The sequence below is a fragment of the Quercus robur genome, chromosome 7 (assembly GCF_932294415.1).
Source record: "Quercus robur chromosome 7, dhQueRobu3.1, whole genome shotgun sequence".
NCBI lineage: Eukaryota > Viridiplantae > Streptophyta > Magnoliopsida > Fagales > Fagaceae > Quercus > Quercus robur.
Window position 1 is genome coordinate 14746040 of NC_065540.1, and position 13394 is coordinate 14759433.

Sequence of the window (13394 nt, forward strand, 5' to 3'; positions counted from 1 at the left end):
CGGACGGATCACTAAGGTGATGAAATTAGTCCACAAAGTGGACAGATCACTAAGATGTTGAAATACATGAAATAAAGTCCCAAGGTGGACGGAAATAATAGAAGAGCGTGTTCGCAAAGTGGACGGAAGTTAACTACGTTAAAATTTTTTACAAGTCCATTAAATACGCGATATATTTAAAAATGATGTACAACGCCGCAAAGTGGACGGTCCTCCTAATAAACCTCTCAAAACAGACGGAAAAGGAAAATCCTCAACGATGTAAATGCTCAATCAACACAAGATAATAAGTCTACAATGTGGACGGAATATCACAGAAACAAATATTCTCACAAAAATCCTTCCTCAAGAAGGGAGACGGAGCTTTAAACAGGGTACCAAACAATTATAAAAAGCATATGTGAACATTAAGCCAAAAGCCCCAAAGGCAAATGTTTAATACAATTAAAAAGGACGGATTGTCTTAACATGTGAATAAAAAAAAAAATAAATAAATAAATAGACGGATTGTCCTCAAAATGAATTACATTGACGTTAAACTTCCTTTGGTTCAGCAACTGGGACATCCTTCGACAGGGCGGACTCTCCGTCTCCTTGAGCAGCACCGTCGCCAAAAAGGTCCTCCGTATTTTCGGAGGCGACGGGGAGGGCAGAAGTCTGGGCTTGGTCCTCAAGTTTGACCATTATCAAATCCAGCTCTGGATAAGCCTTCTTGACTTGACGGAGAGAGTCATCGAAGCCTTGAAGGAAGGAGTCTGACAGCTCGCTCAAACAGGACTCCGAGCATCGATACTCCTCGACGGCTGCCTCTTTCGCCTGACGGATCTCTTCTTTGAGTTGCTTGATCTCCGCCTCTTTATTCTCTATGGCCGTCAGCGCAGTGGCCGTCTTCTCCTCCAGCTCCTTCCTCACTTTCTCAGAAAGCTCCAGCTTCTTCTCCATCTTGGACCTCCATTTATGGAGTTGTCCGAGCTCCTCCTCCGTCTGCTCCGCCTTCGCGCGCACCCGTTCCAAGGCACTCTCACGGTTGAGACACCGGTCCAGTAGTCCCTTCATCATGACCAAGGACTGCGAATAGAAAAGAGACCGTCACATAATGTAAGTAACAACAAGAAATAAAAATAAAAGCTTATTTGACGGACATAACCAACCTGAGCGACGGCAAAGAGGCCCGTCTCCCCCATGGCCTCCGTCGAATGGTTTCCCAGGTCTTCATAATCTTCTGCCGTGATGATGGACGACAGCTTCTCCAATGCATACTTGGAGTCATCACGGAGAAGGGAAGGAGGTCTCTCTTGCTTACCGTCTGGGACCGTCATCAATCCCTTACCCTTCCCCTGCTTCGCTGGGGTGACGGCCTTGTTACCCTCAGCCATTAAGCCAACCACAGGTTCAAGAGAGACCTTTGGTTGCTTAAATGGACGGTCGGATTTTGTCGTCAGTTTCCTCTTAGGGACTGAAGCCGACACCCTAGGTACCTCCTCGCCGGATTCCCTCTTCTTGACGGCTTGTGACTTGATCAAAGCTCTCCTCTTTGCGTCATCCATCTCTGCAAATAATGACGGATGAAATTAAAACAAAATAAAGCCAGGTAAATGGTAAAGTAAAGTCGACGGGCTTACGTCTATGAACTCGCTCGTCGTATCTTATTGCTTCTTGGGTGGGCTCAGGACCGTCGCAGTACCAATGTATGGTCCTCGGGTTCACCAACTTAGCCCAAGTCCTTTCCTCCGGCGTAGTCTTCTTGCAAACCTTTTCAAGGAAGCTAAACTCCTCGAGGCTGACTTGTGGGCGCCGTCTACCTGCAAAGAAAGATGATCAAGATATACACATATAACTGGACGGATATGAAAAGCAGTACAAAATTTAGACGGATGCATACGTGTCTGATTTATAACTGCCCAAGTTGTGTCGACGGGCATGTACTCCGTCTCCCCTGGATGGTTCATCCATCTGTCACCCTCCAGGAAGAAGTACCGACTCTTCCAGTCTCTATTTGAGTCTGGGGTCTCAAAGATCACCTTCAACAAGGGGCTCCGACTAGCAAAACTATACATCCCCCTTGATCCAGAAATCTCGTCTGGACGGTAACAGTGAAGAAATTCACGGACCGTCAATTTTCTTTCCCCGTTTGACATCGCACCGTAAAGAATCTCCATGGCTATGAAGACCCTCCAGGCGTTAGGGGATATCTGGGTGACGGACAACCCCAGATACTGTAAGAGTTCCCTATGAAGGGTAGAAAGCGGGAATCGAAGTCCAGCCTTCAACGCCTGCTCGTACACTTCGACACCGTCTACCCCTTCATAGTAACACTTCTCCGACGCATATGGTAGACGGATGGAAACATAGTCTGGGATTTGGAAGTTGGTCCTGAAGGTGCTGAAGTGTTTCTCCCTTATGACGGACGTGAACCTATGCACCGTCCACTCTGGCAACATGATGAACTGCCTTAGTCCATCAGCGCCTACGACGGACTCCAGTGCTTGATCCCCGTCGTCATCGGAACCCTCTATTTCGACAATCTCCACATCCTCATTTGTTGAGGATGAAGAAGAGGCAGACGGACTCCTATCTTCGCCGGGGCTCTCTTGGTCTTTATGACCGGACGGGTATACATCCTCGTATTCCGTCCCATCATGAACCACCGACTGGTTACTTGACGCACTAGACATTTCCTACAATTTACAATGAAACCTAAGACCGACGGGTTTGAATGTGTTGACGGGTACGGAAAGCCTAACAACAGTGCATGGACGGAAATGTAACTTGACTATAGTAAATTAGAAGCACTTACCAAACTTATCAGAGGATAGGTGACGGTTGGTGTAATCAACAGATAGTCGTCCACGACGGATTACTCTGACAAGGTTGACGGCTCCGCTCTGACAAATGTGTTCTGAGTGAAAAGTGAAAAATGAAAGAGTGAGGTGCCTTATATATATAGGAGGTGCACGGAAGACGAAGCGACGCTTCGATCCTATACAACGACCATTCAGAGAGTGACACGTGGCATGCTTAATAAATGCTGACAACCTGTCAGTACGTACCAACAGATTTGTACCCGTCATGTAACCGTCAACTTGGTGAATCTTCCTATGACGGGTTCATCCATCTGGAACCGTCGTCCTTAGTGCATGAATCCGTTATAAAATGACCGTCATACCCATACCTAAAGACCGTCACCCCATTGATCCTTTGACCTAAAAGGTGACGGACCATTGGGGTGAAGGGGGCAACTGAAGATGATAAAGTATTGGGCCTGATGGGCTTACCTTGATGGGCCTGACGGATTGGGTCTCTTGGGCCTGTGTGAAGATGGTCCCAGCTTTGAAGGCCCATCACTGACTGACACAGTAAGGGCCCATGATCCGAAACGTCCATAGCCCAGAAAAACCCTAAGATCCGGAAGTGGGAATCCTTGCTCACCACGCTTAGAAGAATTGGGAGTAGAGTCCCACATTGAAAAGATGTGGAAACCAAAAAGGAAAAGTCAACCCTCTATCACTATAAAAGGTCTAATACCCACAGAAATCGAGGTACGCTTTAATTGACCCTCTCTAACGCTCTAAGTAAAACAGAACAATTCTAACTTGACCGTCGGAGAACCTTTGGCCGGCACCACACCGGTGCTCCCTGAAGGACGTCCGTCGATTGTTCTTGTCGTGCAGGTTCGATTCGAGTCGCGAGTACGGTGTGACCTATTGGTGACAATTTTCGACGTCATCAATCTCCACAGGCGGAGTTTCCAGAACAACAAAATCCTGCCCACCTCTAGAACCTGACTTGGCTAGCCCATTGGCGCAAGCATTCGCTTCTCTAAAGTAATGGCTGATCTTCAATGCTGGGATTAATGTCATGAATTGTCTGCAATCATCAAGAATAGGGGCAAATTCAGCAGAAGAGCTATCATTGTTAGAAAGTAAATAAACAACAGCTTTAGAATCAACATCTAATTCAATAGCAAGCAGTCCAAGGTCCAAGCACAGAGCTAAACCATCCCTGAATGCCCAAAGTTCCGCCTCCATACTATTGGCCCGGCCAATGGATCTAATTAACCCTTTAACCCAGGCACCATGGTGATTCCTTATAAGTCCCCCACCTCCCGCCGGTAATAAATTCAATTTATGATATATGATTTGAATGAGTTAAAAAATATTTAATTATTTTGACTAATTTAATTGTATAATAATAATTATTTTTATATTTTTTATTGCATGTATTATTAAATTTGCTTATATATTTTGCTAGTTTTTGTTTCGATTATTGCTTAAGCAACTAAAATTGAGCAGGAATTTCATATTCCAAATAAATTTTTTAAAATATAAAATGTAAAAAAAATAACCACATAATTTCCAAGACTATTATTGCTCAATGGCATTGCCTCGAAGAACTCAAATTTAAATCATCCCTCCCAATTTGTTGTGAGAAAAAAAAAGAGTTATATAAATGACATTTTTATATTAATAATTAGTGCATCACCTGTAAAAAGTAAACTAGTGGTAGCAATACGTGGGGATAAATATTTTTTTTGTATAGTAGTATAAAGTATAATTTTTTCTTAAATTTTTTTTTGAAGATAATCTGTTCTTTCTAAAAATTAAACAATTTTTATTCTGTCCAATTAGGTTTATTTTGGTCACATTCAGTCCAATTTGGTCAATTTCAGTCCCCTTTTGTCCATTTTAAACTAATTGGGCCTTAAATTGATTCTTATTGTAGGTTGTCTTTTCTAATTAGCTCAAAAATTCATTTTTATTCTTGATTTGTGGGTTGAAAGTATGAAAAATTATTATATTTGGACTAAACTCCATAATAGATGTTAGAAATTAGAACTATGAGCCTTAAAAATGCAATAAAAATTATAAATATTCAAAAGTGTCATTTGGTTCACATTGGTTCTATTTGGTCCATCATGTTCTATTCAGTCCATTTTGGTCCTATTCAATCCATACGGTCATAATTGGTCCATTCGGTCCTATTTAGTCCATTCTGTCCACTAAAGTTCTATTCAGTCCAATTTGGTTCATTGGGTCTTATTCAGTCCACTTTGGCCTTATTCGGACCATTCAATCCACATTGGCTCTATTTTGTCCAAATTGATCATATTCAGTCCATTTTGTCCACTTTAGTTTTATTTGGTCCATTCAGTCCATACTGGTCCTAATCAGTCCACATTGGTCCTATTCAGTCCACTTCAGTCCAGTCTTTCTATTTCAGTCCAATTTGGTCCCGTTCGGTCCATTTTATTCACTTAGGTCCATTCCGTCTTATTCGGCTCTATTCAGTTCATATTGGTCCTATTCTATCCACTTCAGTCCTATTTGGTCCACATTGTCTTATTCGTTCCATTTTGTCCACTTCGGTTCCATTTGGTCCAATTGGAATTGAGTGGAATGCAAAATGGAAGAATTCTCAAACAATGCGCAATATGGTGGAATCTAATGCTCTCACATGTGAGGTTCCTAGACACCTTTTATTTTGAAGATTTATCAACCAACATGTGGGCAAGCCATTCATGATGCACAATACCATTTTTTTTGAGATTTGTTTTTTGCTCTAAATGAAATATATATATCTTGTAAAGTAATTTCACAATAAATATATTAAAATATAAATACTAGGAAATAAAATTAGTTATTTTTTAATATAAATAAATAATAATAAAATTAAATAATTCATTTAGGTGGAATGTTTAATGTATAGTACCTATTTTTCTTTCATAAAAACAGTGACACTGACACATGACACTAATTACAAGATTGAGCACTGGTTGGACCTAGTATTTACAAGATTGAATATTGGTTGGACCTCATCATCATCATCCAAGATTGCCTTTGTAGAAAAGGATTCTATTTTGAAGTTGACCAGTAAATTTGTTTGAAGCTAGGTCTACAATTTGAAGCATTGGTGAGTTTACATTTGATCCTCCACAATCAATAATCGGCCAGTAAAATTTGTTAGATTGCAAGACAAGGACATGTAACCTGGATATGTTCCTCAAGTAACACGGGAAGAAGTCATCCTCAATGTGGTTGTTACAATCAAATGTACTCCTAGAATATAGCAACTTATACATTTTTTATGTTCTTATCAGATTCTTTTGCTATTTCAAGTTTGAATCCGTGCATGAATGCATCTAAGATGAATGATAATGCACATAATAAAATAATTTAAATCCACCCATCCCCGAAATTTCTACTAAGTCCACTTAATATTTTTTTCCCAATCTCTCTGCCAGTGAGGCAGGGATGTTGCCATTGCTCTTCCCTGACTTGCAGCAGTTAAAATTGAGAAACTGAAAATATGCTGCAACATATCAGCCATCATCTGATCTCAATTATCCAAATAATAGCACCAAAACTAGTGCCATATACAAAAAATGCAGGCAAATCATGTCAGAATCATCATCAATTTTTTCTTTTCTTGAAGTATTATTATTTTCTGTTATTTACTCATCGAAAAATGTTTTTTTTTTTTAAAACGCCAAATGCAGCTGGGAGAATGCCTACCTGATCTGTCACCACTTATTATTATTATTATTATTATTATTATTATTATTATTATTATTATTAATTTTTTTATAAATGGAATTTACCGTTGAATGCAATTTTATTCAGACAAAAATATTATAAATGCAGAAATTGCATAGTATGATAACAGAGAACCCCACATGTAAATATGTCTCAGCAATCTCGTTCAAATTTATATACCTACACAGTCTCTTTGATTCTCTTCTTTATTGCAGCTTTTATTCCAAATACATCGAAATCTAAAGAGAAAACATAAAATTAAATAAAAAGTAACAACTTTTACATGACATACGGAAAAAGTAACCTTTTTTTTTTTGTTTTTTGACATTAACCCTTTTTTTTTTTTTTGGTTGAAACATGATACGGCACTTTATTCAAATAACTGAAAAATTAGATACTCATAAGTCATACCTAACCAAATAAACTAAATAAGCCACAAAATAAGCAAGCCAAACAAAGATAAACTACCATTAGTACCACACACTTGCCGCAACTACCTTATCATTAGTGCCTCCGCCCTTGATTTATGCGTGCTGCTCTTCGACGGTATTTAATTCCAAGATTCAGTTGAGGGAAGATCCTGATAAGAATGTCATCAACGTGTTTGAAATACCATCTACTCCACCTCTTCCAAAACATAAGGGGTCCAATGATAAAGCCAAAACCAAAAATAAATCCTAGTTCAACACTAATGAAATTCAAATTAATTTCTCCAGATTTTTGTGTTGCTGAAGGTGGTGGAGTAGTACCATTTGTGCAATTTGTCACCAACGGGGATCCAAATAATCCTCTGTTCCCTTCATATGAATCATTTGTAAACGTAGCAAATTGCTTGCCTTGTGGAATTGGCCCCACCAATTGATTGAATGAAAGGTTTAGGAATGAAAGGAAAGTAAGACTATCTGCAAGTTGCACAGGGATCTCCCCTGTAAGGTTGTTGCTTGACAAGTCCAATGATTCCAATTGAGTCAAGTTGCCCAGAGATGGTGGAATATAGCCTGTAAGAGCATTATGTGAGAAGTTGAGAAGACGTAGCGATTTGAGCTCTCCTATTTCTTCTGGTATTGTCCCATTAAGATTGTTGCAGGATACATCAATCGAAGTGAAAAGAGTTAAAATCCTAACCAGCTCAATGTCTAGACCTTTAATGGTAACTCTTATCATATCTTGATAATAATTTTGACTGAATTGTAGGATTCCAAATTGGAGGTATTGAATTCGTGACTTGGCATGATCCATCACTGCCTTCCAAGCAAAAATGGCTCTTGGAGGTGGACCAATAAAATTGTTTGAAGCTAGGTCAAGAATTTGAAGCATTGGCCAAGAGATATTTGGCCCTCCACAATCAATGGACCCATAAAATTGGTTAGATCGCAAGATAAGGACATGCAACGAGGATATGTTCTTCAGGTAACATGGGAAGGCATCCTTTATCTTATTGTTCCCCAGGTCCAAGAACTCCAAACTTTTGCAATTCCCCAAAGACTTTGGTACCGCTCCTTCTAATAGGTTTCCATTGAGGTTTAGAGTTAGTAAACCACAATTAACTGGAAACGAATCAGATAAATTGCCACCAAGATTGTTCCTTCTCAAATCCAACACCCTGAGAGTCTCAGTCATTCCATAGAAGCATTGGGGAATAGTGCCATTCAAAAAATTATTGCGCAGATCAAGAACTTGCAGATATGGAGCATTGCATATTGATACAGGGATACTGCCAGATAAATGATTGTTTGAAAGATATAAGAGAGAAGCAACACTGAGGGAGCTGAGAATGCCAGCTGGTATAACAGAGCTGAAATTATTCCCTGAGAGATCCAGATATGTGGCAGATGGTGGGAGAGTTGGGAGTTGCCCCTGGAGTTGGTTGGAATGAAGATCTAGGATAGTTAACGTAGAAGGAAGATTGAGCAAAGGCCCTTCCAGGTGGTTATACGAGAGATTTAGGTAAACAAGATTAGTAAGATTCTGAATCCAGTTGGGTATATTTCCAGGAATCTCATTATTTGATAGGTCTAGCATGGTTAATTTGGATTGGTTTATCAAGAAATCAGGAGAAGTCTTCAATTTGCAAGAAGCCAAGTTTAATGTGGAAATTTGGGGAAAGGACGATGATGAAGAAGTTTCAATATACTCAATCGATAAGCTGTTGTAGGAAAGATCAAGATTAAAAAGGTTTCTCAACTGCTGAATCTTATTGAGCTGCAAGGAGCCGCTAAAGTTGTTTGAAGAAAGTGAGAGAAGCGTAAGACCTTTAAGTTGAAAGACAGACGTTGGTACTGGCCCTTCCAAGTTGTTGCTACTCAAATCAAGGGTGTTCAGTAGGTGAGAAGAAACATTAAATCCAAGCCGACCATAAAATTGGTTGTGGAAAAGTCGTAATATTTGCAATGATGGAAGGGAAAACAGGGAGGCCGGAATATTCCCTTTAAGTGAATTGTTACCCAAGTCAAGAATCACCAGATTCAGAAGATCCTTCCAGTTAAGGGAATCAATCTTACCTGTTAGATCATTATGGTAAAGGTATATCTGGGTCAACTTCTTGGCCATGCCGAATGATGGAATTAGTCCGGTGAAGCTGTTTGATGACATGTCCAAATAAACCAATTGAGTAAGATTTCCCATAGAGTTCGGTATTGATCCACTGAAATTGCATCCAGAAAGATCTATTCTGGACAACATTGCAAGGTTACCAATAGAATCTGGCAGTGCCCCTGAAAATTTTGTACCACTAAGCAGCAGTGACCGAAGAGAACCATTTGGAAGAAATTCTGGCAAAGAACCTTTAAGTAGTTCATTATTTGACAAGTCAATTGTCTGCAGTGTTAGAATCCGGAAGACTTTCTCTGGAAATGTTCCATTCAATCCACAAGAACTGAGACCCAAGGAAGTCAAATTTGCGAAATTGGCAAAAAAATCTGGAACGTGAGCATTAAAGAGATTAAAATCGAGACGAATAATTGAGAGAGACTGAAGCTTCTGTAAGGAGGAATCAAAAGGCCCTGAAAGATAACAATCAGACATGCTCAACACCCTTAGATTTGGCACTGAAGAAGATAAGGCCTGACACCATTCGTTCCCTGGCGCTGATATATTTACTCCATCAAGATAAAGTTCCTTTAGCTCCACAAAATTCTTTACCAGCGTAGCTAAATTTGGTTTCTTAATTTCCAGCATAGAATAACTCAGCAAAAAATAGGTAGACAAATCAAGGGTAACCAACCTTTTCAGGTTCGAAATCTCTGAAGGAATCTGCCCCGCAAAGCCAGAATTTGACAGGTTCAAATAAAACAAATTCGTCAGATTGCAAAACCCCAGTGGAATCTGAGAATTTTTGAAGTTGTTATATGCCAAACTCAGGTTCTGGAGATACTGAAGACTGAAAAGGCTACTTGATTTGTGAAGTCCACCATAGATTGATTCGTTGTTCAGATTGAGGCCAATAACACGTCCCTCCTCGCTGCAGGTTACACCTTTCCACGAACAGCAATTTAGACTCTCATTCCAGTGTACCAGTTTTGTGGACAAAGCACTATTGAATTTGAGGCTGTTCTTCAATCCGATCAACAAATCTCGCTGATCATGAAGACATTGGTCAGACACGACAAAGATACCAAAGTTGACAAACAGTGAGCATATGGTGATCAAGAAACGCCATGAAAAGAACGGAATTTTCATTGTAGGCTGTATAAGATACACTCTTACAATCAAGAATTGAAGAGGTGATGAAATTAATGGTTGGTTCAGGAGGGTAAAGACCTATGAACATGGCCTTTTTGACTTGTGACCAAAAAGCAAAAACCACTCGAGTTTGGCACAGCAGGTCAACAAAGTGAAGAATGGGAGGTAGATGATACTTTGCTTCAATTGGAGTAATGGTAAAAATGGTGATGATTGATGTTTGAGAAATAATTGGCCCCAGCGTAGGGATTACAATGTAGTTTTCTCATTTCTGACAAACCTCGTACTCAACACAGTGCCGGTGGCTCTACTGTAGACAATGTGGTTGTCATTGACTCATTAGTCATTTTACAAATCAATTCCTAAAGATTTTGCATGCCTGTATTGTTGGGCTTTGTGGAGTCTAATTTTGTTTGATCCGGTTTGACGACCTGACCCGACCTGAATAATATTGCGTGGTTTTTTAATGGGAGAGAGAAAAAAGTATTGTAGCCGCAATTTTTGTACTCTGTATTCTTCCCTGATAATAGTAAAATCCTTGCAACTCCGTGGGCGTAGGCAATTGCCGAACCACATAAATACTGTCTTGTGCGTGTGATTGTTTTTCTTTGGCGTGTGTTTTCTCTATTTTTTTTTGTTTCTCACAGGTTGAGAATTCGGTTAAATTCTCCACATGTATAATTTGTTAGATTGAAAATTTTATTAACCAAGGCTAGGATGCATCATGCATGGTTTGTTTGGGTGCTAACTGCTAACCGCTAAACTAACTAACGAAGATTCATATTACGTGAGATATATTTATATTTCACTCGCATTTTTTTCAACTATAATGGAGAGGAAGATGCCCTGCGTGCAAGTACATTATAAGTATATTATATAAAAATATTTTGTAAGAAATTATCTTTATAGTTTAGGTATAATACTCATTAGATTATATTTTATTTGAGAATTAGTTATATTACATGTCAATCAAAAAGTTTCTCAAAAAAAAACAAAAGTCATTTATAAAAGGGAAGTGTAAATTATTATAATTGATATAATTCAGTACATAAATATATGTATGAATGAACTCAAAAATATTTAATTAAATGTTTTGCTAATTTTTGTTTTGACTATGGCTAAAATAACTAAACTAGAGCTTCAAAGAAGTTCTTTTTAAAAACAACCTTACAAATTTCAAGACCCTTAAGTTTTAGTGCCATTGCCAGAAAAAACTCAAATTTAAATTCCCTCCCAACCTATTGTGAGCAAAAAATGAAAAAGAAAAAAAAAGAATCATATAAATTTCCCTTCTACAATAATAATTAGTACACCAACTATAAAAAGATAATACCTAGAAATGAATGCAAGTATAGTATACATTAAACACATAGAAATTAATTATTATAGTGTCATAAAAAATTAAGAGTATTCTATTCCTTCAAGAAATGTGCCACATGACAAAACTTTAGACTATTGCAACTTGGAATAAAACTTTTGGAACAAAATTATTAGTTGAGAACTTGGGATAACATATACTAGACCCCTTTTATTTTGAATATTTATCAACCAAGACATTAGCAAGCCATTTACACAACAATACTATTGCAAAGAGATGATAGCTACTTTGATTTGATGTACCAATTTGTGTATATATTCAAGGTTCTAAATCAATCATCACACACCATGTTTCAGTTTAAGTAATTCATAGAAATTTGATGCGTCCCCAATGTCCCGTATCAGGGTCCTTGTAGATTTATAGATTTGTCATTGGCCCGGAACGACAAGAAATTTTTTGCATAAGATCATTATTGTTGAGAAATCCGTTAGTGTTCTTGCTAATAGGAGCCTCTAATTATTTTTTCGAGAAATAGGTAATTCACTAATTCATAGCAATCGTGAATTTTAGTCAAAGTATTTTTGTTAATGGGAGGCAAAACGACTTGTAGTTTATTCCTTTCAGCATTTTTCTTTTGTGACAATTTTTAATTTCTATTAAGAGCTCGTTTGGATAAGCGTTTTGATAATCAAAACGTGTGTTTTTATATGAAAATGCTAAAAGTCAAACGTTTGGCATTGCATTTATAATGAAATCACGTTTTCAAATTGCCAAAAACTCGCGTTTTCAAAACACAATGAGCTCAAGCTTTTTCAAAAACACTAGTGAAAACGCAAATATGAGTTTACTATCAAAGTTCTTTTTTAAGTGTGAAATTCTTAAAATATCCTCACAAAATTGCATAATGACCAAAATACTTTAGAAAAATTTATTGGCTTGACACCATCGATCTCCTCTGTGCTTTGGTCCAGTTGCCTCTGTCCATCTCCTGTCATCCAGTTGTTCACTTTTTGTTCCCTTGTCACTCTTAGCTTGTTGCTTCGTTGTCATTGCAAGGATTAGTTGTCCTCACTGTTTTGCTTGACTAGAATCTTATGGGCAAGGGTGATTGGAGCTAAAGAAGATTAATGGGTGGCGCTGTAGGGATGAGAAAAGGAAGACAAGCAAGTAGAAAAGTAGTGATGTGGTGGTAAGCCTAAAGAAGATAGACACGGGCAAAAATTGTGGTAGGACTATAGGAGTCAAGGAGATAGAGTGGGTGTCCTTTTCTTTTATTTTATTTTTTAATTTTTTAATTTTTAAGAAATCTTTTTCTTATTTTATAAGAAGTCATTACCCTATAAAAAAGATGCTATTATTATATGCCTTCAGTTACAAGATGACAAAGGAGCCTTAAGCCCTTAACAACATAGTTATGCCCATTTTGGTAAATTACACCTACCACATACATTTTAAACCAATTTTATCCAAACAAACATTCAATTTATAGAAACCACACTTTTTTTTTTTTTTTATGGTTTTACCAAACGGTTAAGTGTGATTTGATAAATAGTATTTTCAAAACACACGTTTTAAAAACACCATTTTTTAAAAATGCACTTTTTAAAATAGCATATCCAAACAAACCCTATGCCAGGCTTTTAGAAGTGATTAAGGGCCCATTTGGTTTACCCCTGTTTTGAGTCATATGACTCAGTTCTCATCACTCAAACTGAGAATTACGTGGGACCCACTGAAAATATTGTGTTTGGCTTGATTTCCTCTCCCTGTTTTCATCACTCAAACTCAGTTTGAGTTGAGCTACAGTGCAGAAAACTGGAAACACCAAATTGGTGTTTTCAGTTTCTGAGTTACATAACTCA

The 13394-nt window shown here is 38.2% G+C and overlaps 1 pseudogene; it reads right to left on the bottom strand.

Moving 5' to 3' along the window:
• LOC126692412 (receptor-like protein 7) overlaps window positions 1-10397 on the bottom strand; it is a 47162-nt pseudogene extending 36765 nt beyond the window's left edge.
• Window positions 10398-13394: the final 2997 nt, after the last annotated feature.